The sequence below is a fragment of the Heterocephalus glaber genome, unplaced genomic scaffold (genome assembly GCF_053883595.1).
Source record: "Heterocephalus glaber isolate CG9 unplaced genomic scaffold, H.glaber_assembly_v1.0 deba00000470, whole genome shotgun sequence".
Lineage (NCBI taxonomy): Eukaryota > Metazoa > Chordata > Mammalia > Rodentia > Bathyergidae > Heterocephalus > Heterocephalus glaber.
The window spans coordinates 26359596-26385652 of record NW_028258145.1 but is presented as its reverse complement, the minus strand read 5'-3'; positions in this window follow the sequence as shown (position 1 = coordinate 26385652).

Sequence of the window (26057 nt, the reverse complement as noted above, 5' to 3'; positions counted from 1 at the left end):
TCCAAACTGGTAAGCAGTTGGCAGCAGTTGGCAACAACATGAAGTGGGGTACAGCCACTTGGCAGGGTTTAGGAACCTATCAAACACCTCTAGTATAGTAGGTGAAAATCTTCCTGGTGTAATGCTGAATTCACATCTTGAAATGATAGAGAGTTTGAGCCAATAATAAAACCAGAGATGTGTGTGTGTGTGTGTGTGTGTGTGTGACATATTCACAGTTACACGTGAGTTTGAAAGAAATATAAAATACCATTCAAAGGAACTAAGTTTTAATTCAGAGTAGTGATATCACTCTGAATGTTAGCTGCTGGAGTACCACAGAAAATTGTGAATGGAACTCCATTCTCTGTTGATTTTGCCAGATTAAGAATTAGTCTAGAAGACTCAGTGGGGGAGAGGAGACAAAAGCTATTTGCCTTAGCTTAACACTTAGAGAACAATGTTAACTAATTCCAGTGAAAACAGGTACCTTAATTAGTAATATCCTAAAGTCTTTCACATTCTTAAAATGTCAACTGTTCTGTTGAAATTAATAAACCTCATTATGTTTAAAAAATCATTTGGATCTTAGTTTACAAAACACAAACTTTTTTGTAACTATGAATCACAAAGAATTTAAATGTCTTAAAAAGACATCTATCAAGATAATCATACTTTCTACTATATTATATCCATCATTTTAAAAATAAACCCTAGTCAGGCATGATGTTATGGCATAGGGCTGGGTTACTTGCTTATAGTCTCTTTCCATTTTGGCAACCAAATTCATAAATGGCATTGCTTTATGAATTTAATGCTTATTTTTTGTAGTCTCAAAAGAACTCACTGCTGAATTCTCAGTTCAGTGCTATGGTGTGGGCACAGCTATCAACTTGTTAAAACAATGAATGAATAAAGAAAATGTAATATTTGTATACAATGAGGAACCACTCAGCTATAAAGAAGGATAAATGAGTCATTTATAGGAAAATAGATGTACCTTGAAGCCATAATATTAAGGGAAATAAATCAGACACAGAAGCTTAAATATTGCATGGTCTCTCTTAAATGTGAAACCCAAAATATAAATAAAGATCACAATAAAAGATAGATAGTAGGAAATAGATAGATCTTTCTCAAATGGAAAGGGGACAGAAAAAATGGAGGGGGGAAGGCATAGGAGAGGAAGGGGATGGAAAAAGATGTGTAATGGACAGGTACCAACTCCCCATGAGGAATATAATTATTTTGTACTGTAAGCTGGACTAATAAAACAAGGAAATTGAAAAAAGTACTTAATATAGTTTTAATTTCCTTTGAGTTTTCTAAACATAAATGAATTTTGAAATTTTTCACATTTTTCCAAAATTAGCACTGAGATAGTAAAATTCATTTGTACTTTTTTTTTTTTTTGTAATATGGGGGATTCAACTCAGGGCTTTGGGCATGCTAGATGAGCAATTTACCATTGAGCTACAGCCTACCCACTTGTAGTGTTTTCTAAAAATGCTGGTGGATACCATAATGAGCTGTTGTGATCTTCTTTCAGATGGAAGGACTTAGTCCCCCAGCTGTGGGGAGTGCAGCAGCTCTCCACCCTCAGCCCTCTTACATTGGATGAAGAGAACTGTTCCACCTAACAATACACCCTCTTCCTAGAGTGGGCCATAGCCAACCAAGGTGCGTGGAGGTGAAAGGCCCAGCCCCCTCATGCCAGCTAACAACAAATCTGGGTGGTCAACTTAGCCTCAGAACATCCTTGAAGGTCACCTGGAACATTGATGGAGACTGTATCGGAGCTCCACTTGTTCCTTTGTCTAACAGAATTTGGGTTTTGTTTTTAACTTTCCTGTTCATAAATTTCTTCACTATCTTCCTATGCATTCATTTTACCTTAGAATCAGAAGCTCAAACCTAAATAGGAACATATCTTTTTAGCTTTACATTTTTTAAAGTTTTACTTTAATTTTAATTTAATTTGCAAATAATAATTGTTCATATAAATGGTTCAATGTGATCTTTTGATACATGTATACATTGTGGAGTGATAAAACCATGCTAATCATGAAGTGTCCATCATCTCAAATATTTATTTATTTTATGGTGGGAGGATTTAAGATTTTATTTGCTATTTATAAATATCACAGTATACTGTAATTAATTGTAATCATGCTATGTAACAGGACACTAGAATTTACTTTTTCTAACAGCAAATTTTTTTCTGTTAACTAACTCTCCCCTTTCCCAGTGCATCTCCACTCTGCCTCAACTACTGACATGTATCACTCTATGAGTTCACTTTTTTTAATGTGAAATCAAGTGGTATCTGCCTCTCTGTAACTGGCTTACTTAATGTAATGTACCCTAATGTAATGTAATGTACTCTAATATAATGTAATGTACTCTTTGTCACAAATTAAAGAATATCCTGTTTTTTTATTCTTGTTGTTGTTCCTATTTTTTTTAAGGCTCAATAGTATTCCATTGTACATATATGAGGTATGCTTGAAAAATACAGCGATTTGTTACATTCTGAGGTTGAAGGATTGTAAGCATGAGCCTAGCCTGGCAATTTAGCAACTCTCTGCAAAGGCACTGGTTTCTTCTCCAGCAAAGAAAAATAAAGAAGGTAAATTGTTTGTTTGAATCAATTTAGAATATTGAAGGACCCATGACAGTGCTACTAAAAGCCACAAAAGAGGACTTTCAGAACTGTTTCAGAAAATTGTAAGAGTGATGGGATAAGAATATTCAAAATAGGGGTCAGGGATTTAGCTCAGAGGTGTTGCCACCTGCCTAGCAAGCCCAAGGTCCTGAGTTTGATTCCTGGTACCAAAAAAGTTAAAAAAAGTGTATTCAAAGTAAGAGGGAATACTTTGAGAGGAATTAATGGAAATACTATAATGCATTTTTAAAATTTAAGCACTCACCAAATAGTTTAACAACACCTCATATACCACATTTATAAAAATCCATTCATCTGTTGATGGATACTTAGGTTGTTTGTAAGTCTTGGATAGTTATTTGCAACATTATTGTGATTAATTTTGCAATGAACATAGGAGTGCAGACATCTCTTTGATATACTGGTTTACATCCCCTTGAGAATATCTATCCAGAATTGGGATAGCTGGACAATATGCTATTTCTATTTTTAGCTTTTGGGGGGATCTCCACACCATTTTCCATAATGGCTGTACCAACCTTCAATATCACCAATAGTGTACAAAGTTTTCTAATTTATCACATGCTCAATAGCTCTTATCTTTTTTATCTTATTGGTAATAGCTTTTTAACAGGTGTGAAGCAAAAAAATCACTGTATTTTTAATTTGTGTTTTTCTTATAACTAGAGATGTTTAACATTTTTATATATCTGTTGGCCATTTGTATGTCTTCTCTTCAAAAATACCTTTTCAAAAACTTTGCCCTTTAAAAATAGGTACACTTATTTTCTTGTTATTGAACATTTCCAGTCCCTCATATAATTTGAATATTAGCCTCAAAGCAGATGTGTGATTTGTATGTATTTTCTCCTAACCTGCATGTTTTATTTACTCTATTACTTGTATCCTTTCCTGTATGGAACACCTTTAATTTGATGCAATAATGTTTGTTTAATCTTGTTTTCATTGTCAAATCTAGGAAATCACTCCTCAAGCCAATGTTATAGAGCTTTTCTTTATTATCTTTTATTAGTTTTATAATTTCAGGTTTAACACTTAGGTCTTTTTACCTATTTTTAGTTGATTCTTATATAATGGTGAGATATTCCCATTCTTGTTCTTCTGTAATGTACAGATTAAGTTTTCCAAGCACCATTTATTGAAGGAACTATCCTTTACCATTGTGTGTTCTTGGTACCTTGACTCTCTGTCCTATTCCATTCTTGATGTATTTATTTTTAAGCCAGTGCCATGCTGTTTTGATTAGCTCTCCCTTGCTATGTATTTTGAAATCTGGTAGTGTGATGCATAATGGGAATATATTCTGATGTTTTAAAAAAATCCTCTACATCATGCCTTGTTTATGTAAATTTCTATGTTTTTTTAAAAATTTACTTTATATTCTTACTAAAATTGTGTTTTTTTTGTTTTTCTGGTACCAGGGATTGAACTCAGTACCTTGTGGTTGCTAGGCAGACACTGCACCACTGAGCTACATCCTTAGCCCAAAATAATTTTATAGTTAGACTTAACTATAACATTTACTAAATTTATTATTCACTGCTGCCACTTTTAAACCTTAACTGGCTGCCTTCTAAAGACTTTATGTTGACTTCTCTGTTTGTTTTTATTAATATCACTATGATTGTCTGATGGTAGTATCTGAGGTGTCCTGTCCACCATTATTTTGTGAGTTACATAAATAGTCCTTATTCCCAAGAACTGTTCTGTCTCAGGGGCTGGAGAAACTAATAAACTTGATTGGGTTGAGCAGACCTTCTTAATAGACAGAACATTCTTGTTACTTGCAGAAAATATGGACAGATCAGACTTGCTTTGTCAGGATGGATCACAGTTGTTTTCTCCTTTTCCTGAAATGTTGGAAGGAAACTCAAATGGCTCATGTCATGTCATAGAGGCCTTCATACTCGGAAGGTGTGTTAAGAATTTATGGAGTAGCAAAGGTGGCTGAAATGGTATGGGGAGCTTGTTCAGAGACAGAGCCTCATAAGACTGCTTCTGTTTAATCTTAGTTAACCATTCCCCAGAAGGTTGCTAGGGAGAACATTATGCTTACTAGATGGGGAGGGAGGGAGGGAGGGAGGGAGAGAGAGAGAAACACTTGTAAACCTGAATTTCAGAGGTTTTATTGGGGTACTCTACTAAATCCCAGAGTTTTGCTTTATTATGATCTTAGACAGTAGACTACATCTGGTACTTACTTTCCTCTTGAAGATAATTCCCCTTCTCCCTCTTTTGTTACATAGCTAAGATGAATCTTGAAGGGCCAGGGGAAGACTGTGGATTCAGGAAACTTGATGGCTGAACAGTTTGAGGTTTGTTTTGGGCAGTAGCCCTGGGGCATGAGCATGCTCAAGCCAAGTCTTTCCTGATGACTCTGTCCTCTGGAAAGAACACAAACTGGTATGTTGGAAGACTTCACATTTTGGAGAGAAGACAGATGCATATTTAAAATTAATTAGTAATGCAATGGAGGATAAGGTAAGTAACAAATAAGTGACTAGCAGCAAGTTATTACAGGAGTTCAGAGAAGCTTCATAACTATTTGTGGATTTGAACTGCATGTGGACAATTGCTCATAGTGCTTACGTGTAGCAATTATTTTTCTATTAATTGTCTGTGGGGTGGCCAAGTACCTAACACTCTTCTCATGTTACTTTATCACCTCTGATTAATTTCACTATTTCTTTTCTCCACATATGGTAATTTGCAATGGCAGAAGACCAACTTTTCAAATGTTTCTTTCTTTAATAATCGAAGTAACAATTTTGATCATTATGTCTATAATCTTGGCCTGACACTTAATTATCCTCTTGTAGTTATGTCGAAGAAATCTCAATAACTAACAGTCTTTTCTAGGAGAGAAATGTAAACTGATATCAGGCAAGTTTTATAATGTCTCTGAATTTCTGTGTTCTTTTCTTCATAATAAGGATAATAATAACCTTATAGGACTTTTTGAACTTGAAGCAAGATAAAGTATATTGACAGGTCCCATATAAGTTTTTAATAACAGTCAAATCTTATTTTAGTTAAAGGAGTTAGTACAAAACATTAAATATATTATTGTATGAAATAATCTTTTTTGTTGTTTTCTGCATATGAAGTGGTTGTCACATAGTAAAGAATGTCTATTCTTCTTTCCTCATGCTTCATGTAGGCTGAATCCCATTTATGATAACCTACTACTGGTTTCTGATATATACTTCAGGGATAGTACATAATAACTATATAATAACCATATACTTATATTTTGGGCTACAATTTTAGGTGTTCTTTATGCTTTAACTAACATAATATGCAACTGAAGTAATTCTGAGAATGTTATGCCACTCATATTACAGATAAGAAAAATAAAATTCAGTAAAGTTAAGTAACTTTTCCCAGGTGACACAGATGCTAAGAAAATAGAGGATCTGAGATTAACCGTAGCTTGTTTGGTTGGTCAGTTTCCACCATGCACACTACCTAACCTCTGTGCTGTCTGAAGCATCTAGAAAGGTGATAGCAGAGAATCCAATACCAGATTTTGATGTTACCTTCCCTCTCAAGGGATAGTTCTAAATGCAATAGAATTTCTAGGCTACTAGATCTTAACATTAAGGGAAGCACAACATTTTTGTTCCATAGTGTACCAAGATTAGTGATTATAAAACGTCATAATTTTCTCTGAACAAGCAAGAGATGATATTTCGGGGAACAAGGATTCTGAGATTCTGACAGATGCTTTCAGGCTAAGCAAGTAAGTCTCAGTTTTATAGTAAAGAACAATACAAACAGGAGGTTAGGTAAGTGGGAAAAGATCCTTCATTGCCTAGGTTTACAGAAAGGGGGGACAAAGGAGGTGGAATTTTTGCTCTGCACAGATGACACAGATAAAATATACTTCTGCTGCGAACCTAGGAAGGGATCTTGCCAAAAAAATACAACATGAATCAGATCCAAGCACATCAAATTCTGAACAAAAGCACACAAGATAGAGGAACATGTTATAAAATAACATAAACATGGATATCATAAAATTCAGCATCTCAAAATCTTGATAAGACTTATGAATATTGTGTTCTTGGCAAATAATTATAAAGGGACAAAAAGAAGGGAAGCTTATTGATTGAGGGAGATCTGATAGACATAGAAAACAATGTGATATATTAGCCCTGTTTAGACTTTTGTATCTAATTGTTCAAATATAAGCAATACATTTGTAAAAAATGAATAAAATTGAAAATTGAATAGATATTTGGTAAGATAAATATTAAATTCTAAATGAAAATAGGATACATAACATTTCCACATGTAAGCTGGTTGATCAAACAAATTCCAGAGCTGCCTCCATGTCCTACAGTAAGTAACCATCTGTGACTCCTACTCTAGGCTGCAATTGTACAGATTATAATGTGGGACAATTTCTTCAGTAAATTCTAGACATTCAAAGAGTTGAAGATTCTCCATATAGAGTGATGTTTTTCTGCTTCATGACCTGACCACCTCTCAAATAGTCTCCCTATGTCCTTGTGATTGTACGATACACTGGATATATCTATATATATATTTATATATATATTTATACTTGTCAAATATGTTATTTCTATTTTTATCCAATACATATTTAATTCATTAAGCTATATTTAGAGTAAAGGTATTCAGAGGAATCTAAAAACTAGGTAAAATTAAAAACACTGAATTTTACTCCATAATCTTATCTTTGTCCCATCTATAAATGTTTTAAAAATTCTTAAGTCTGTTAGAGTCATTCTAGTTCCCTCCATAAATCAGTAGGATGACCTCTTTGGAAGCAATTGCAAATAATTATTATACTTTTTGAACATTATCATTTAGAGTGGCTTTAATAACACAGAATTTATTTATAAAAATGTGATATACTGACATTTAATTTAATAAAGTCAGTATGTAAATGCTAATATTTGAAAGAAAGAAATATCTGGAATTTCCTATCAAGCTCCCATTCCTCCCTTGCTCCCTTCCTTCCTTTCTTCCTTTCTTCTTTCCTTTCATCTTTCCTTTCTTCCTTCCTCTTTTCTTCTTTTAAAATTCTTTCCTTACAAGTTCCTTATTTCTAACAAAATGTTAAATGAAGCCCTAATTCATTTTTATTACCATGCATCAAGTGAAATTCTTCTTATCTTATCCAGTCAATAATATTAGACTTTCAACTTCAGTAGTAAATTCAACCATAGAAATTCTCACTGTAAAACTAACCACAGTGGGTATCAAGGCATAAGGCACTGACTACATAGATTTGTAGCATTTGGCTGCATGTAAATTAGAACAATGGTGCTTGACAAACTGGTCTGAAATGAGAATGTGTTTGATACCAACAACCTCAATTTATATGTTGCCTTACCTCCTGAGAATTTCAAAGGACTTTCAATATCTTATTATTTGAAAGGGCTGAAGAACAGAAAAGGTCTATGGCAATGTTCTCACAGATATTATTGGTCGTTCTGTCAGCAGAGCAAAGAACATCTACATCTTAATAATTTTCTATATCTTTAATATACTAAAGACATAATTTGAGCTAGATATTCCTAACAGTAAATTTCACAATGGGGATCCATTGTTTATTGGCTGCCACAAAAGATTCTACCGCTGAAGTTCCTGAGACAAGCAGTCCCTCTTCTACATGGGCTCTGAGCACAACTGCCCCACCTGCTGGTGTCCCCGGATCAGGTCATCAGCTGAGTGGAGCAGGCATCTTGAGGGCATAGATAAACCTCTTCCCTAATCAACCACATGTAGATCTGCTTTTTAGAGGGATTATGTTTTAACAGCTATATGGCAAGTAGTAGCTAATTAGTAGTGATGGAGAGAAAGGGTCAAGTCAGCTGGTTGTACATTTTAGAAAAAAAAAAAACAGTCTTTGTGAAGAGAAACTAGAAAATGCAGCATACATTGTGTGTGTGAGTCTTAAAGGAAAATATTAACAGCATTTTCTTAATGTGGTTATATCAACAGGATAAAACATAATTATTTGATCACTTCAAAGGGCATGGACTAAATGAAAAAATAACTTGACCACAGTGAAAAATGAAGTAGCAGCCATCTTTACAACCTTGCCATAGTTATCAGTATCAGAGAGGTCTAAAGCTTTAAGTACTGTAGAAAATTCCTTTTACCCACATATTATAATAATGAGTATTTCTCAGATCCTTAACATTTTTTCTACACTTGTATTTTCTTTAATGAATATGAACATACTCAGGGGATATTTTTAATCCAAGAAGGTTGAAAAAGTTAATAAACACCTTCAACAACCCGTTGACACCAAAACATGATGTATGTAGTCTTGAAAGGCAAGCAGATCTGTGGAGTCCTTTTTCTGCTTTATTTGGCCTTTGGAGAGCAATTTACCTTTATAGAAGTGACAAATTTTAGATACATTATAAGAAGAAGACTGATGACTGAGAAGAGCAGATACCATTTGAATGATTGTAGATGTAGAGCTGATGCTGCTCTTGATTTATTTGTATCTAGACACAGCTATGAAAAATGTGTGACATACAAATCAACAATTCACAAGGAATACCTCCAGTAAATAAGATGTCAGCTGAGCATTAGAGTGTTCTCAACTTTCCACTCCTCTCCTTCCTTACTAAAATTCCAATGAAGAAAATATTAAATATAGAGAACAGCTTGCATTGTTTCTGGAATTTGGAGAAGTTGCAGCACCAAAAAAAAAAAAAAAAGAAGAGGACTTTCTCCTTGGCACTGAACAAATGAGGCCTGTTAACCACTGGGGAAAATTATGTAGAAGGTACATGATCCAAAAATTCTGGGTCTCAACCTGTACCTATCCCCATTTCGTGGAGTCTAGGGTGATATAGCCTTTATTATAACTGTTGTTTTTGTTATTATTAATTCACCTCCCAAGAAAGGAATTTGGCCTTAGGAAGTATGTAGTGAGATTGTGCACTAAGGTGAAGAAACTGTAGTTTGTAGGATGAAATGGTAGCCAAGTAGAACAAAGAGTGACCTGAGAAGATTATCTCTGAGGATAGCCCATTTCTAGAGAGATCTCTGCACACAGAAAACATACGCATTTCTCCTAACAGAGCAGAGAGCTACACCTGGTATACATGAAAGAAGAATTGAATGACACTGTGCTGGAAAAGCCAGAGTAAGCTGCATAAGTCAAGGGCAGCTGTGGCTAAGTTGGAAGTTTCCAAACTGGCAAATATTTCCTATTCCAGGCAGTACTAACTAGGAGGCAAGGGGAATGAAGGAACTCTGTGATAGGGGAAAAGGAATAGGTGCTGCAATACATACAATGCCGAAATAAGGAGAGAGTTCATCTCACAGTCAATAGCTTTATGGGACAGTGACAAAATTCCTTTCTATGCAAATTCTTCCATATTTATATATGCATTGTAGCCGTTCCTTAATTTCATTCATCTTTCCCTTTAGAATTTTTTTGTTCATTTCACTGTGATTCAAGGAAGGAACTATTCAAATTTATATGCCCTCTGCCTTCTTTCCAGGAGTTTAAGCATCTCTCTTTTCAGATCCAATCAACAATAAAATGTTTCTCACATTTCCAAGATGTTCTTTCATTCTGTTGTTTTCCTTCATAGTTGAACACACAGATGGTTGGCTTAAATTCAGCAGTCCAATTTGCTTGCAGTTGAGGATTTGGATTTAACAATTTGCTACACCTAATGATTTCCATATTTTTCTCAAGTGTATTAAATTCATATGCTTCTTTTCCTTGCTTCTGTCATATTCATTTTTCTAGTTCTTTTATAAAATAGTAAATAAGGACAAAATGTTATAAAAGATGATTTTTAATTTTAAACAGAATGCTTTTTCAAATGAATATTATCCTAATGAATCATTAACTCAAATGATCTTGACAGATAATATACACATCATAGTAGATCAGAGTACACATGTTGGATCAAGTTGGCATCTTTCTGTGTATTTTTGTAACCTTTGGTAATATATTTAACTACTGTGATTCTCACTGTTTCCTTACATGGGAAACAGAAATGATAATGTGGATAACTTCTCCCACAAGGTTGTAAAGATCAGTGAGTTAATAGATGGCAGGCACAGTGAACAATACTTTGCTCACAGAGAGAGCTATATCACTACTTATTATTAGCGTTACCCAAATCCCAAAGATTAACAAAAAAAACAGTGGAGCTACTTTAGTTAAGGCTAAAACATCAGGTTTTATTTTATATGGGTGAGATCCAAGTTAATTATATTTTTTGCTCCCAAATGCCTATTATCCTGATACTATTTGCTGAATAATTTATTTCTGTTAACTTTTTATAGCCATGTTAATTTTCAGTTATTTTATATTTAATGTGTTCTAAAAGTAATCATTTTAAACCTTGTATTGTTTTATTACATAAATAACACATGTTCATTTTAGAAGATGCAGAAATATGTATGAGGAAAAAATATCTTTCACATTCCAACTTTAAGAAATTTTTACGTGTAGCTACGTGCCTATAATCTCCTCACTCTGGGAGGTTGAGGGAGGTGGACCATAAGTTTGAGTTCCACCTGGGCAACTTAGTGAGACTCTGTCTCACAATTAAAAAAAAAATTACAATAGGCCTTGGGATAGTGCTCAGTGGTAGAGCATTCCTGAATTGGAACCTAAGTACAGAAAAAGATGAGTATTTTCATATCATTTAGGATAAGTTAGGATATTGTGTGGCTTTAAAAGTGACAGCATATCTCAGGACTTTAGAATCACAATGTTGTTGTATTATATGAAGTCACTCTATGTCTATCTCAGGTTGGCTGAGGTCATTGGTTTGCTGCATCGTAATCATTTTCCAAAGAGAAGAAACTAAAGCCTCTGTCCTTTCACAGTGTTCAGCACAAAATTTAGGATCTCTGGGTGATGTGGACTGGTCTGTTGCTTGTATGTAGAGGTGGTTCCCTTTGATCCAGAGATACCACAGGTATATCCACAGTTCTCTTGTAGACATACATCTCATACATTTCCAGTGTACTTTTGTCTTCTCCCTCTCCCTCTCTCTCTCAATTATATGTCTCCTTTGTCCTTAATTATGAGTACTTTGAGTTTATGGTGCTTTAGCGGCAACACCACTTAATCGCCTCTCTCTTTCCTTTGTGTAGTTGAGAAATATTACCAGAGCCACATCTCTTATTAGATCTTTATAGTGGTGAAGTTAATGTGCTGGGAGATTTGAATGAGTTTTAGTAGCCATGTCTTGATTTGATCCTGAATTTTATCATTTAACACTTTACCCCAAATGTCGCTCGGGCTGTGTGTTTGTTTATATACTGACTATCTCTAGCATTGCTCAGGCAGGTGTCATTTCAACCAGTTGATTCTTGTATTGAATAATTTGATAAAATTGTTGTTTTTATATTTCCTGTTACATTATCTCATAAAAATTAATGAAGAAAATATGCAACTTTGGTCATCCTGTATTTAAATAATTGGACTACTAAGTGGTTAATAGGATTTCTCTCTCAGAAACATTCTCAGCTTCACCCTGTTCCCATACATCTAGGTTTTTTGTTTTTTGTTTTTTGTACCAGGGATCGAACTCGGGACCTTGAGCTTGGAGGCAGGCAGTGGAACCACATACATCCATCCAGTTTTGAGTTGAAAGACACTTAACTTTTTGAACTCCATAAATCTCTGACTTTGTAAATTCTAAATTTCACTTTATTTTTGGCTTACAAACATTGTCTTCTGAACAATATTATATTAACTTTAAGTTTACAAATAAGCCTACTCTAACCAGGGGACATGACTACCATTTTGGTTTTTTTTTTCTTTCTCTTTATAAGTTTATTTCAGGTATTTTGTTGCAGTATTAGAAAAATGACTAATACAGAGTCCCTGTAAGTTGAAGAGGGACACAGAAGAAAGAGAACCAGAGAAATGACAGTGTAAGAAGAAAAGCAGGTGATCTTTAGGTGCTGTGAAAGGCAAGAAAAGAAAACAAATTCTCCCCTAGAGCCTTCAGAAGAAACAGAACCCTACTGACACTTTGGTTTAAGCCAATGAGATCCATTTTAGACTTCTGATCCCAGAACTATAAAATAATAAATGTGTGTTGGCTTAGCACATTCACGATGGGGCCATAATTCTTATGTTGCATTTTGTGGTGGCTTATACTACTGGTGGTTCAGGCTGTCTGATGGGACAGTTGTGCATGTACTATAGATGACTCAAGCTGGCAGGAATGTGTTAAACCCAGAAGTAATGGTCATTTGTTACAGCAGCAGTAGAAAACCAATGCACTCTATGATGAGGAAAGGGTGAATAAGGCATGACTATCAATGTGGCTCATTTTCTGTCATGCTGTTTTAACCAAGATTCACCATTTGTTGATATAATTTGGCATTTTAGATTATGAAATTGGGGCTTGTTTCCAAAGGATATTATTTGTGAAGCTCTTCAATTTCCTAAACTAATCAAGTAATTTTTTTCTTAAATTCTTTTATTTGTACATTTTAGGTATACAATACATTTGGATTTATCTTTGGGTGCTTGTACCAGTACATGATGCATCTTGTTTCTTATTTTTTCCCCATTACCTGTGCACCGTTTTGTTTTTAATCCTTTCTTTCCAGTGCTAATATTATCAGGAATATACTTTGTTTTCCAAGAAGTTACAGGAGATGATTTATAAAATGTTCATATCATGCACTAACACTTTTCATTTTTTAAAATCAGTGTCCTCACCTCCAACCCCTGAGCTGTAATGCAAGTTGCAATTGTACCCTACTTACCACATATTTATAACAAAAACTAAACATAGGCTCAATAATTTAAGATAGAAAAAGTTCATTTCTTGCTCATCACAGGTCAGCTGGGGATTCACCTTTCCATTGCTAGGCAACCCTCATTGAGAGTACTTCCAGTCACCAGAGAAAAGGTGCTCAACATATCTGTACTGGTTTTCAAACATCCCCAGACAAACATAAAGAAGAGTAGCTACCCATAATTCCATCAGTAAAAGCAAATTAAATTCTCAGTGGGATGAGACGGGATGAGAAAGTGGAAAAAGTGTACACACTTAAGAATAAAAGTGTGCAAAGTCTCTGTAAATAAGGAAGAGTGGAGGGGGTGAAGGGAGGGCAGGGGAATGGGGAAAACATAAGAACCAAGATACATCATGTAAAGGTACAAGATCCCAATGATGAATGTAACTGTATTGTATACCTAATATGTACCAATAAACTTAATGGAAAAATAGAATAAAACTGCGATTCTAAAGCTAATCTCTCTGTCTCTGTCTCTCTGTCTCTCTGTCTCTCTCTCTCTCTCTCTCTCTCTCTCTCAGTATATGTCTCTCTTTGTCTCTTTCTCTGTCTCTACCTGATTCCACCTTTAATCTATGTATCATGAAATTATGGATATAGCTTGACTGAGTATTTTATTACAACATTTTCTCATCTGTGTTCTGCTAAACCAATGAGGTACCTTGAAAAGAAGATGTGTGTAGGAAAGGAAGGTGAGGCCTTCAGGGCTTTGGCCCTCAGATTCGGCTTCAGTAGACCAGTCCTGCCATCTCCCTTTTGAGATGCAACTCTCAAAAAGTGTCCCAAATATTTCCTGTGTCTCGATGAAGATCATTTGTGGTCTTTTCTCCTTTCTTAACTTCACTCTGCTTCTGTAAGTTCAATGAACTATAGATGATCAAGTCACAAAAATATTACCTAGGGTTTTTTCTGGGCACTGAAATTATGGGTTAATATTTTCTTTGTATTTCTCTGTCCTAGGAAACTTAGGGCCTTGGACTGAGCAACTCTGAACCTGCATGATAGTAAATTACTGACAATTTTATCATGAAAATATGTTAATAAGTAAAATACAAAGGAGTTGCTTTAGACTCTTTCCTGTACCTGAAAATTAGAAATTAATAGCTTTTTTTAAAAAAAATAGCGAAGGAAGACACGTTTAGATCACAGGAAATTTCTTGCAAAATAAGCTTGAGATACAAGTATTGGAATAGAACTGCACAGTTTCCATCTTGAGGAGGGAGAGTCTAATGCACTTATATCAGTGGACTACTTATGACCGTGTTTTGTGTAGATCTAAATTGAATTCATGCAGCAGGCAGGTCACTGTATTTGCTGATGCATAATGAGGGTGCTCAAACTTAGATTGTTTATCCCCTAGAGTCTCATTAAACTAAATATACTTGCCTTAAGCCACCTGCCTTTGGGCAGTTGCAATAGAAATAAAATCAGATTCATTTCCCATCTTGATAAATTGGCATTAACTACTACTTTATCTGAAATAGGCTTGATAATTAGTGTCTCTGATTACATAGAGAAAACTGTTGAATCTTTTAGAATGCTTTAAAAAATGCAGCCTTTCTAAATTTGTGGCAGTTGAGGGAGGAGATTTGCAAGCCCAGAGCCAGTCATGACTGTGATGAGCATCATTAAAATAACAATCTTTTTTTGGAAGCTCATCTTGTCCCAACCATGTGTGATTTAGGAATATGGGAACACCTGTTCTGGGGTGGCAAATTTTACCTTGTATAATATCTATGATCCACAATGAGCTATGAAGAAAAATATGCATAAAAGGAAACATTTAATTAATTAACTAGTAAGAATTAAGGAAAAGCACCACTAGGAAATGAACTGTCCCAGGCTCATGGTCTAGTTATGTCTATTTATCGACAGTCAGTTGCAAATAACTCACTTCAGTTATATTTCAGTCAATATTATTGACCACATGCAATGAGCTTGTTTCCCTTAAGGCCGCAGGGAGTGGTTTCCCACTTGTGAAATGCCAGCTTTCTGGGAAGGAGACTGAATCTGTGTGTTACACAGCATTCCCACACAATTCTCTCTTCTGCCTTCCCCTCTAGGAACCCATGTGGATTTTTATCTTTAGACTGGAGGAGACACTTCTGTGTTTCTTGGAGCTTCATTCAACACCACAGACATTTTGCTGAGGGTTTAGACTTATGTCAGAGACCAGCCAGTTAGTACTGCCCTCCTGGCCACCACGACATACCTTTAGAAGACTGGCGTGGAGCTGTGACCACAACAGAAGGAGCCATCCTGCAGACTGGGAAGAAGAAGTAACACAGAGATTCCTTGAATAGGAAGACAAAAGCAAAGAAAAACTAACAATAAGAAAAAGAGCAAAGTATGATTTTTTAATCAAAGAAGTACTAATAATAATGACAAAAATATTCTTTGTGGAAAGCTTAATTCTTTTTGTGACTACTGTAGAAAATACCAGGCATACAGCATTTGATGAAGGTCCCACATCAATCACCTAGTGTTATAAACATATAATAATTTTTAATCAATTCAGTCTTTTCAGGTGCCTCTCCCAATATCTTTGTTTAGCCTCTGGGGAAGGAAAGTGTTTCCCATTGACAGAGCTTGGATTAGAATGTCTGTGACCCCAGAGTCCTCTCCCGGCCCTGGGAGCACCTTCAGGGTTATACAATGATGAGAACTTGTTCTGGGAAATAGGGAGAGATTGTCAGGTTTCAAGTCTGTGCTATGATAAGTGTTTCACAGGTTACTGTAGGGATACCAGACCCTGATGTTGAGGTCACCTCATAGCCAGGGTCATGACCGTAAGCTGAGCAAGGATACTGGGAAAGGCACTTGAAAAGACTGAATTGATTAAAAATGGATGCACTGTTTATAATTCAAGAGCTGAAAGATCTGGTGATTTATTGTATTTGTGGACTTAGGAGGAGGAAGATACTGATGATTTTCAGAGCAATTCCTTTCTTAAAAGAAGAAATATAGATAGGAACTTTAATTCAAGAGGGCAGAGTTTTGAAAGTATTCACATTCAATCTTCTACATCTGAATATTTTTACATTTGAATCTTCTACATTTGAATACTATTCTGAAGTATTTGCAATCAGTCTGTCACACCAGTAGGTCATATGAATTCGATGATCCAGTAAACTCAGGGTATCCTGCAGAAGCAGAGCTAGGATAGGTTCCTCTGATTTACCCTATTGCAGTTTCTTTGGTTTGGGGATTGTACGGACTTGCTTAACTAACAAAGGAAAGCTTAGCTCACTCTCTACCATGGAGATTAGTTCCTCAGCTACTACGAAGGAGAGAATGAGGAACAAAATATTCTTTGGTGTAAATATTGTATTTAAACTGATTTTGTGAGCTTTTGGTTTGCTTCTTAACTTGATAGTTCATACTGCTTGTATTAGAAAACAGTGGAATCGCATCTCTTAGTGTCCCAAAGATGAAGGGAGAAGTGGAGAATGGATGACATCCCATTTATTACTTGTGTATAGAGGGAGAATGACAGTTACCTTGATCTGTCCTGGAATTCAACTGAAGATAATCTAATCTAAGGTGGTGCTCAGGGTACAATTTTTGAGAAGGCTGGCTGGACCTCACCACTGTGTGTAATAGCATTTGATTATTATACAATATTACTTTGGGAAGTGTGAAATAAGCTTTGATAGATGTAATTTTTAAATTAGGTTTGTTTATGCACTTGTGAAGTTTGCATCCATAGATTAATAAAAATCTGCTAACTCATTTGGAAAAGTCAGGCTTCAGTTCTATTCAACAATATGGAACACTATCAAGAATAATGGGCTGAGGATGAAATTAGAAAGGTTAGGAAAAGAAAGACCTGTCTAATGAAATAACCATTCTGAATGCAAAGAGGAACCCACTTCTACCTAACAATATTCTTTTCATTTTCTGAAAAACTTGAGATTTTTAAAAATCACACTTCTAACATTTTTATTAAGTAACAAGAGTTGTGGGGAAAGAAACTGTGCAAGCACTGAATATTATGTATTTATGCTCTTCTAGTACATTGTTCTATAAACCAAAGTAAAATTGGAATAAACTTGTATATTCTACTCTTTCCAAAATATGAGTTCAAATGAGAAATATGAAGTGGGTGTGAAATGTCCTTATAGGGGAAAATGTAGGATAATTATGTGCAAACCAGAGCTGTGGATAACAGATCTCCCTACTTGAAGCATTTGTATGGGGAGGAACAGAAAATTCTATGAAAACCTCTTTAGTTTGAAGAGTTAGCATAAGAAAAATCAACAGGAAAACAATAGGTCTTTCCTTATATTTTTTCTACAATGTTTTCTGTAAGAGTTGTGGTGCTTAGTCTAAGGATTTTACAGTTAAAAAAAGAAGTGCTCTCACCCATTAATTTCCCATTTTATTCAATTGATGATTTTTAGACTTTTAATATTTTGATCTTTTCAAAAGCTTATATTTACTCTCTGGGTTTTTAAAAATTTTTTTATTCTTTATTTTTTCTGGTTCCAGGGATCAAACTTGGATTCTTGAGCTTATTGAGGCAGGCGGTAGAACAACTGAGCTAAATCTCCGGCCCTACTTTCTGGTTTTAGCCATTCCAGTAATCTTGTATGACAAGTGAGGAACATATTTTGTGCTATTTTTGAATGGGAAAAACTGAGACAAAGAGAAAGATTGAATGTCTTGCCCAAAGTCAGTAATATTTGTAACTGACTGGATGTGTATTATTTTATTGTTACATATGCTTACATGGTATACATGTAGCAAAACTTACTTAACCAATCATTATTTTTGGACACTTTGATTGTTCTATTTCTCAGTAGATTCTAGATTACAAATATTTATGAATGAATATTTTGGGGCCTTTTTAATCTCTTAAATGTTTTTCCTCTAGGAATTAAAAATAAGACAAAGCAACTCCATAACTGTCTGTGCATAGATATATCAAAGTTCTTATATTACTTGTAATGTATATCTCTATTCCAGGCTGTGTCCTAGGGCAGCCCTCAGGGTTAGGGGACTAGTTTGGGGAAGATTCAAACATGTTGCCTTTATTGTACAATTTATTTCCATTATTTTAATATTAGATCCTCACAAGAAGCCTGCAACCTAGATCGCTTGCATGACCAATTCACAGTAGGGTTCATGAGAAAGCAGTACTGCTGCTGGTCTGACAGGTGGTGCAGCTCAGGAAGTAGTGCCGGGTGTGGGGAGCTACAGGAAATACAGATGAAGCTTTGCTCACTACCCTCTGCACCCTCTGCTGTGAGGTCTGGTTCCTAACCAGGCACCAGTCTGCATCCCCGGGGTAGAGGAACTTTATCCTAGGCTGTGACTTCACTACTTTTACCTTGATTTTCTGACATCATGCAGACTCCAGAATATAATAGATACTCAATAATTGTTTGTTTACTAATAATCAGTATTTATGCCTATGTAAAGCTTTTGGCTTTAAATGGGAGTTTCATGGTGATATCTTTTGAAAAGAAATCAGTGTATTCATTTATATGTTTCTAGATATAAAAATCCGTGTTTTCAACTGTAAGTTGTTTGGTTAAGTATGATAAGTGCAAAATATGAAAGCAGGGATTTTAGGCTAATTGAAGTGATGGTCAAATGAGTTGTTTATTGAAAACATTCCACATGGTAGTTTAATCTCATCACTATAATTAAGATCACATCAAAATTTCTATTCAAATTTTCCATTTTTTCTATCATCATGGCCTTTTGCTATTTTGGAATAAATTTTCTCTAGATAATTATTTGAAACAGAGCATTTGTTCCCAAGATTTACATGTCAAATGCTTTCGAACTAATTAATTTAATATGTATTGTCTGTTATCATTTTAGAGAACAATAAAATAGAGTCAATACTTGGAGACATACATAAGAAAAAGGATTGGATCCATTGTATTATCTTGGTACAGAGTGAAGCAATCCCTAGTCTTTCCATATTTCTTTGGTCATGTTGGATTACTTAGAGGAAGAGATGCATGTATTAGCATTTTAACTGTGGTATTTTCCAATTTTCAGTACCTTTCCTTGCTTCAATGCTAAGCACTAGCTATGTCATTTTTCTGGTGCAAATTTTTTTCCCAACTTTTGTTGAGATAAAATTTATATACAGGGAAATCTACAGATATTATAAATAAGTATGCAATCAAGTAAGTTTTCATATATGTATCTATACAACAAATATACCAGTGAAGATATAGAATATTTCAATGACTCCAAAAAGTTCCTTCCCACTGTTTTCTAGTCAATCTCCATTAATCAAAAGCAACATTCTGGTTTTTGTTTATGTGTTGTTGAGTATATATCAAATCTGTTTATCTGTTTTCTCTCCGTGGTCATTTGGGCTGCTTCCTGCTATTTTGCTAGTAAAAGTAAGGTTACCACAGATCTTCTTACATGTGTCTTTTTGTGGGAATATGTTTCATAGCTCTTGCAGTTACACCTAGCATTGGAAAGACCAAGACAGGACATAACTATAGGATTTTCTTTGTAAGAAATTGCCAAAGAGTTTTCAAATGCGGTTATACCATTTTGCACTCCTTGTAGTAATGAGTAAGAGTTTGAGTTGCTTTGTTTCTAGCTACCGTTTGTTATTATCATTCTTAAAATGTCTTAACAATTTTAGGGATTGTGAAGTGACATATCATTGTAGCTTTAATTTGTATTTTTCTGATGATTAATAATGTTTAGAGTATTTTAGGGTGCTTATTTGCCATCCACATATCTTCTTTTTGGAGACTCTTGCTGAATTCTTTTGCTTAATATTTTAATTGGTTTATTTGTCTCCTTAAGAGTTTCATATATAATCTGGATGCATGGTATATTTAAAACAAATGCATATGTACTTGCAGTGAAACTACTTAATCTGTAGTTTGTATATTAATTTTTAACAATATCATTTATCAGTGTTTTAATTTTGTGTGAAGTATAATTTATTTTTTATAGTTAATTTGTTTTATATTTTATTTGGGAATACTACTCCAGGGAGAGAAGTATATTATACTTGATTTTCTTCTAAAACCTCAGGTCTGTGTTTTGCAGTTTATGTATAAAACATATCTGAATGATTTTTTTGTATAAAATGTTTCTTTTTATTCCTAGTTTGCTGAGAGGTTTTACCATTTATTGAATTGGCCATGTGGATTTTTCTATTTATTTGTTTCTGTACACTATCTTTCCTCAGAATTACACCACCTTTGGCATCCTCTTACAGCTTCCAGCAACTTAGTCCTTTTGCTACCTTCCAGAAGGCTCACTCGGTCCCAGTTAAGTACCTGTAATGAGTATCTCTGCCCCACCTGGACCCTGAAAAATTCCTCTTCTCTAGGGTTTGTCTTACAAATTCCAGCCCTTCATCATCTTGAAATGCCTTTCTCTACCTCTTTGGGAAACATTTTGATTCTCTCAGGGTCTGTAGCAATTAAATGCCCCTGGCAGCAAGTTGGAGCAATGCCAAGATTCATTTTGTGTTTTTCCTTTCTCTCTAGAATCATAGTCTTGGGCTACACATTGTTCAAGGTAATTCAAGAACATAAACATGAGTAGAAGAACATGTGAAAATGAAGATAGTACAGAAAGCACAATGAGCCCTGTATATGTAAAAATGATATGATGATGTTGAAAATTATGATGCTTAATTGACTTTGTGTTGTATTATTCATGCTATTATGAATATGTTGAAGTTTGTAACAGGTGAACTGGATAATCTGTGTCATCTAGTAAATTTTAAATTTCAGAATTTCATCATATGTAGCTTATGATAGTGATATTAGATTACAGAAACTGTTCAGTATAAAAACATTATTTCTGGTCTTAGAGTCACACCAACATGATTCTAAGAGTTGCAAACATGATTTAATGTGCTGAATTTCAGTGTCCTCATCTGCTGAATGAAGATGCTACTGGCTGTCTTCCATATGAGTTTATTCTGGATAAAGTTTGTAAAATGCTCAGCAACAAACTTTGAAATTTTGCAGGACATCATTAGATGATGCTGATGATACTGATGAATATTAAACAATTTATCTCAAAAGCAAAAATTTAGTGAACTTTCTGGGAGTATTTGCTCTGAGCAAAGGTCAGTAACTTATTTACAATTTTCCTGGCACTGCCTAAGACAGGTTAGCAAAATGCTATCTGGACGAGATCCACGGAAATCTGTTTAACTCTCCTCCTAGCCTTTTTAATCAATTCATCATGGAAAGTGCTTTATGGAAAGCAGCAAGTTCTGCCATTACCCTACTGCACAATCCTTCCTTCATATTTTGATTCTATAAATGTCATAATTTTGATGACTTTAAAAGTAATCTTTATGGGAAGTGCATTTCTTAATATACAGTATCGAAGAAGTCCCTCCTTCCTCCCCAAACAATCATACATTTATGGGGAAAGGTGGGGGAGAATAATTCTCTCCCTAACCAATTCAGCAACAAAATTCAAAGCTGAGGAATAAATTTTTCTTGAAAATCTAGATAATTAGAAGAATTAGAAGCAAATGCTCAGTAATTGTGGTGCATTTTTCTTTTATCTATTTATACAGTGAAAGTTCTAGGGCAAGATCTGTGTTTTACATGTGCTAGCTTCAGAACGCAGCCTGCTATTGGCACACACAAAAAGAAGTTGCAACTAAATATTGCTAAAAATCCAAAGGAAAATTTGCTAGGGAAGGAGCATTGCATTTATATATGTCAATAGGGATTATAATTTCTAGAACATTGGAAAACTGTTTTGTTAATCTTTACATTATCCCACTGCTAGCATGAGTTATTATTGTGAAGCAAACTGGGTATGTTTTCTCTCCAATCCAGGTGTTTGGCAAATGTTTGATAATGTAATATATCAGACAATAAGAAAATAATTGACCATAAATCATTACATGTGTTTATCTAGCTATTTATCCATTTATAATTTAGTATAATTTCTATAACACTTTATAAAAATTAAATGGTTTACAAGAAATGTCATAAGTAGAGCTAAGTAAAATTAAGTGCCTAAATTAGGGTAAAAAGAAAATAAAATGATTATTTTATATTCTTGTAGAAACTGTCTAATTTCTTCTTTAATTTCCTCTGTGACCCATTGGTTGTTCAGGAGGGTGTTATTTAATTTCCATGTGTTTGTAGGAGTTTTGCAGTTTCTTATGTCATTGATCTCCAATTTTATTGCACTATGGTCTGATAATATACAGGGGGTAACTTCAATTCTTTTACATTTACCTAGACATGTTCTATGAGCTAGCATGTGGTTTATTTTAGAGAATGACATGTGCAACCAAAAAGACTGTGTATTCTGATTTTGTGGGGTGGAACACTCTGTAAACATCTATTAAGTCCATTTGTTCAATAGCTTGGTTCAGTTCTAGAATTTCGTTGTTAATTTTTTGTCTAGATGATCTGTCTAATTGTGATAAAGGGGTACTGAGATCCCCCAGTACAATTGTATTAGTGCTTATCTGGTTTTTCATGTCCATTAATATTTGTTTTGTATAGTTGCAGGCATTTGTATTTGGTGCATATATATTTATGATTGTCATCTCTTCTTCTTGGACTTTTCCCTTCACAAGGATGTAGTGACCATCTTTGCCTCTCTTAATTAATTATGGTTTGAAATCGAGTTTGTCTGAAAATAGAATTGCTACCCCTGCTTTTTTCTGGGTTCCTGTGGCATGGAGAACTGTTTTCCATACTTTTAATTTCAGTCTATGTATTTCTTTTTGAGTTAGGTGTGTTTCTTGTATATAGCATATTGCTGGATTTTGCTTCTTTATCCATTCTACCAGTCTATTTTTTTTGATTCGTGAATTGAGGCCATTAACATTGATGGTTATAATTGATAGACATAGAATCATCCTTGTTGTCATGTTTTGCTATTGTTATTTCTTTTATTTCTTTTTTTTTTTTTTTTTCCTTTCCCTTTAGTGTCTTACCTTGCCTGGTGGCTTCCCTCTGTCAGGCTTCATGGAGTTGTGATCTTCATTGTCTTTTTCTAGCATATTGCTTGGGATTGTTTGGAGTGCTGGTTTGGTTTTCATGAAATTTCCCAGGTGTTCTTTGTCGTGAAAGTATCTAATTTCCCCATCGATTTCGAAAGATAATTTTGCAGGATACAACAGTCTAGGTTGGAAGTTATTTTCTTTTAGGGCTTGAAATACTTCACTCCAGGCTCTCCTTGACTTGAGAGTTTGTGTTGAAAAATCTGCCATGATTCTTATAGGCTTTCCTTTATAGGTGATTTGTTTCTTTTCTGTAACTGCCCGTAGAATTTTGTTCTTCTGCTGGGTTTCTGGGATCTTGATTATTATATGTCTAGGCACAGATTTTTTTTGATCATGGCTAATTGGAGTTCTATATGCCTCACTTGTCTGTATGTCCAATTCTCCACCTCTGTCTGGGAAGTCTTCTACTATTACTTCTGTGAACAGTATTTTTATGTCAATTGTATTTTCTCCTGTTTTTCTGTGGACTCCTAGCAGTCTTATGTTATTCTTCCTTGTACCATCTAGCAGCTGCTGGATTGATTTCTTGTGGTACCTTACTATTTTTAATAAATCTCTGTTTTCATGGTTCTTAACAGCAATCCTGTCTTCTGTATCTGATATTCTATCTTCAGATTCCCTCAATCTGCTCTGTATGCTTTCAATGGAGTTTTTAATGTCCTGAATATCTGTTTGAATATGTTTCATGGATTCCATTTCTTTCTTATGTTGGGCGATCATGGTTCTATTTCCTTCTTTTGCTGGACATTCATGGCTTCCAGCATATTTCTGAGCTCATCTATATTTTTTATCTGTTTCTGTTCTAGAGCCTCTAATTATGTCTTTCACTCTGCTCACCATCTCTGTAGTTATCTGGGAGACTATTTCTGCTTTGAATTTTTCTAGAGCCTCATTCATCTGTTTTGTTACTTCCTGTGCTATCAGTTCAGGGTGTCCAGGTGGTTGATTATCAGACTTTTCCACTTTGTTATACCCAGAAATTGCCTTTTGTGGGGTGGAAGCTTGAGTTTGTGACTTGCTTAAATGTCTTCTCATTTTTGTTTTTAGTACTGTCAGTTATAAGTCAATTAGTCCCAGTAAGCCAGTCACAGACTCATGAGATTCAGACAGACTTCTGGCTGCATGTCTCAAATTGAGCTCACCGCCCTCCTGTAGGGCTGAACTCTGCAAGGCTCTACTACAGGTTCCAGCTGTCTTTCCCCTGAATATAGTCCAGGATCAAATGGGAGGTGATGGTCCCTACAACTTACCAAGTACGGCAGTCTGGTGTGCCTATACTGCAGAGATTATCTTCACTTTTCCAGTAGGCTTCAGTTTTCATCAGGGAGCCTGAGAGAGGCCCTCTCTCTGCTCTTCATCTCTGCAACTCAGGACAATGACCTTTATGTCCCCCTGTGCCTCTGTAGTGTGGAACTGGGTAGCTGTACAGCCAAGAGGCCAGAGGCGGGAGGAGGGGGCAGCCGGGGGCTGGCTGGCTGTTGTGGTGGCCAAGCCAGCTGCCTGGTGTGTCTGCATGGCGGAGGGGTGTCCTCATGGTCTCCTGGATGCAAGTGGGCAGGGCAAGCCGGACAGAGCAGGGCGCAGCTACCCAGGTCTGACAGGAAGGCCGAACTGGCACTATATTCTTTTAGATTATGTTAGAGCACTAAATGACTTTTTAATTTAGAAAAACTTGTGAATTAAACTTTAGATATGAAAGTGTATTTAAGAACCTCACCTGAACACAAGAAAAGTTAAAAAAAGTAACATTTGTTCTTTATGAGAGATGGAGACACAGTGTGGGGGGCAACTGGATACCTACTTGAGAGAAAAAGATCCTAAGATAAAGCTCAGCTTCATTTGAAAGGAGAAAAATAACCAGTTAAACTTCCCTGTGGAGGGCTGAAAGTAACTGAAAAACTTAGGAATCAAATATTCTATTTTAAGATTTTTTTTTGAGCAGCAAAATAGGATTTTAGAATTTTCCCAAAGCCTACAGAACTTTCAACAAATATCATAGCATTGAAATATGAGATTTTGCTGAAAATATTGAAGGAAGATGTCTAGCAAAGGGCAAAATGGTAGAGAATCAGGGGGAAGATAAGAGGAAACCAAATCTTGAAGCATAAATAACCAGGAAAACTTTAAGCCTTTATATTGCTTACATGGGATCCATCTCCAGACATTCTGAGAAAGGGGTAAAAATTTCCAATCATATATAGAGTGTTATAGCTATTTAATTGTATTTTAAAGGTCAGCTGTACCAGAAATCTGATGTACTTAGGAATATTTCTCTAGGTCACTTATTATAATGACAAAAACAAAAATAATAATAAAAAAGTAATCACAGTTAAATTTTAAAAGAACCTTTATTTTTGGTTTCAAAGACGTTTAGAAAGACAGTATAAAAGATTATTTTCAAATGTATACTTGCATACATGATGATAATTTTATCATGAGACAAATGAGTAAGAAATCCATAAGGTTTATTAAATTAGTTGTTTATATGTAAGAAGATATATAGGTTGTTCTATTATTTTGACTATGGATTCTTCTTAAAATGTCATGTCATTAACTACTTTGACAAATAAGTAGAATCAAAACTCCAATAGCATTCCTCACAGAACTAGAGAAAGCAAT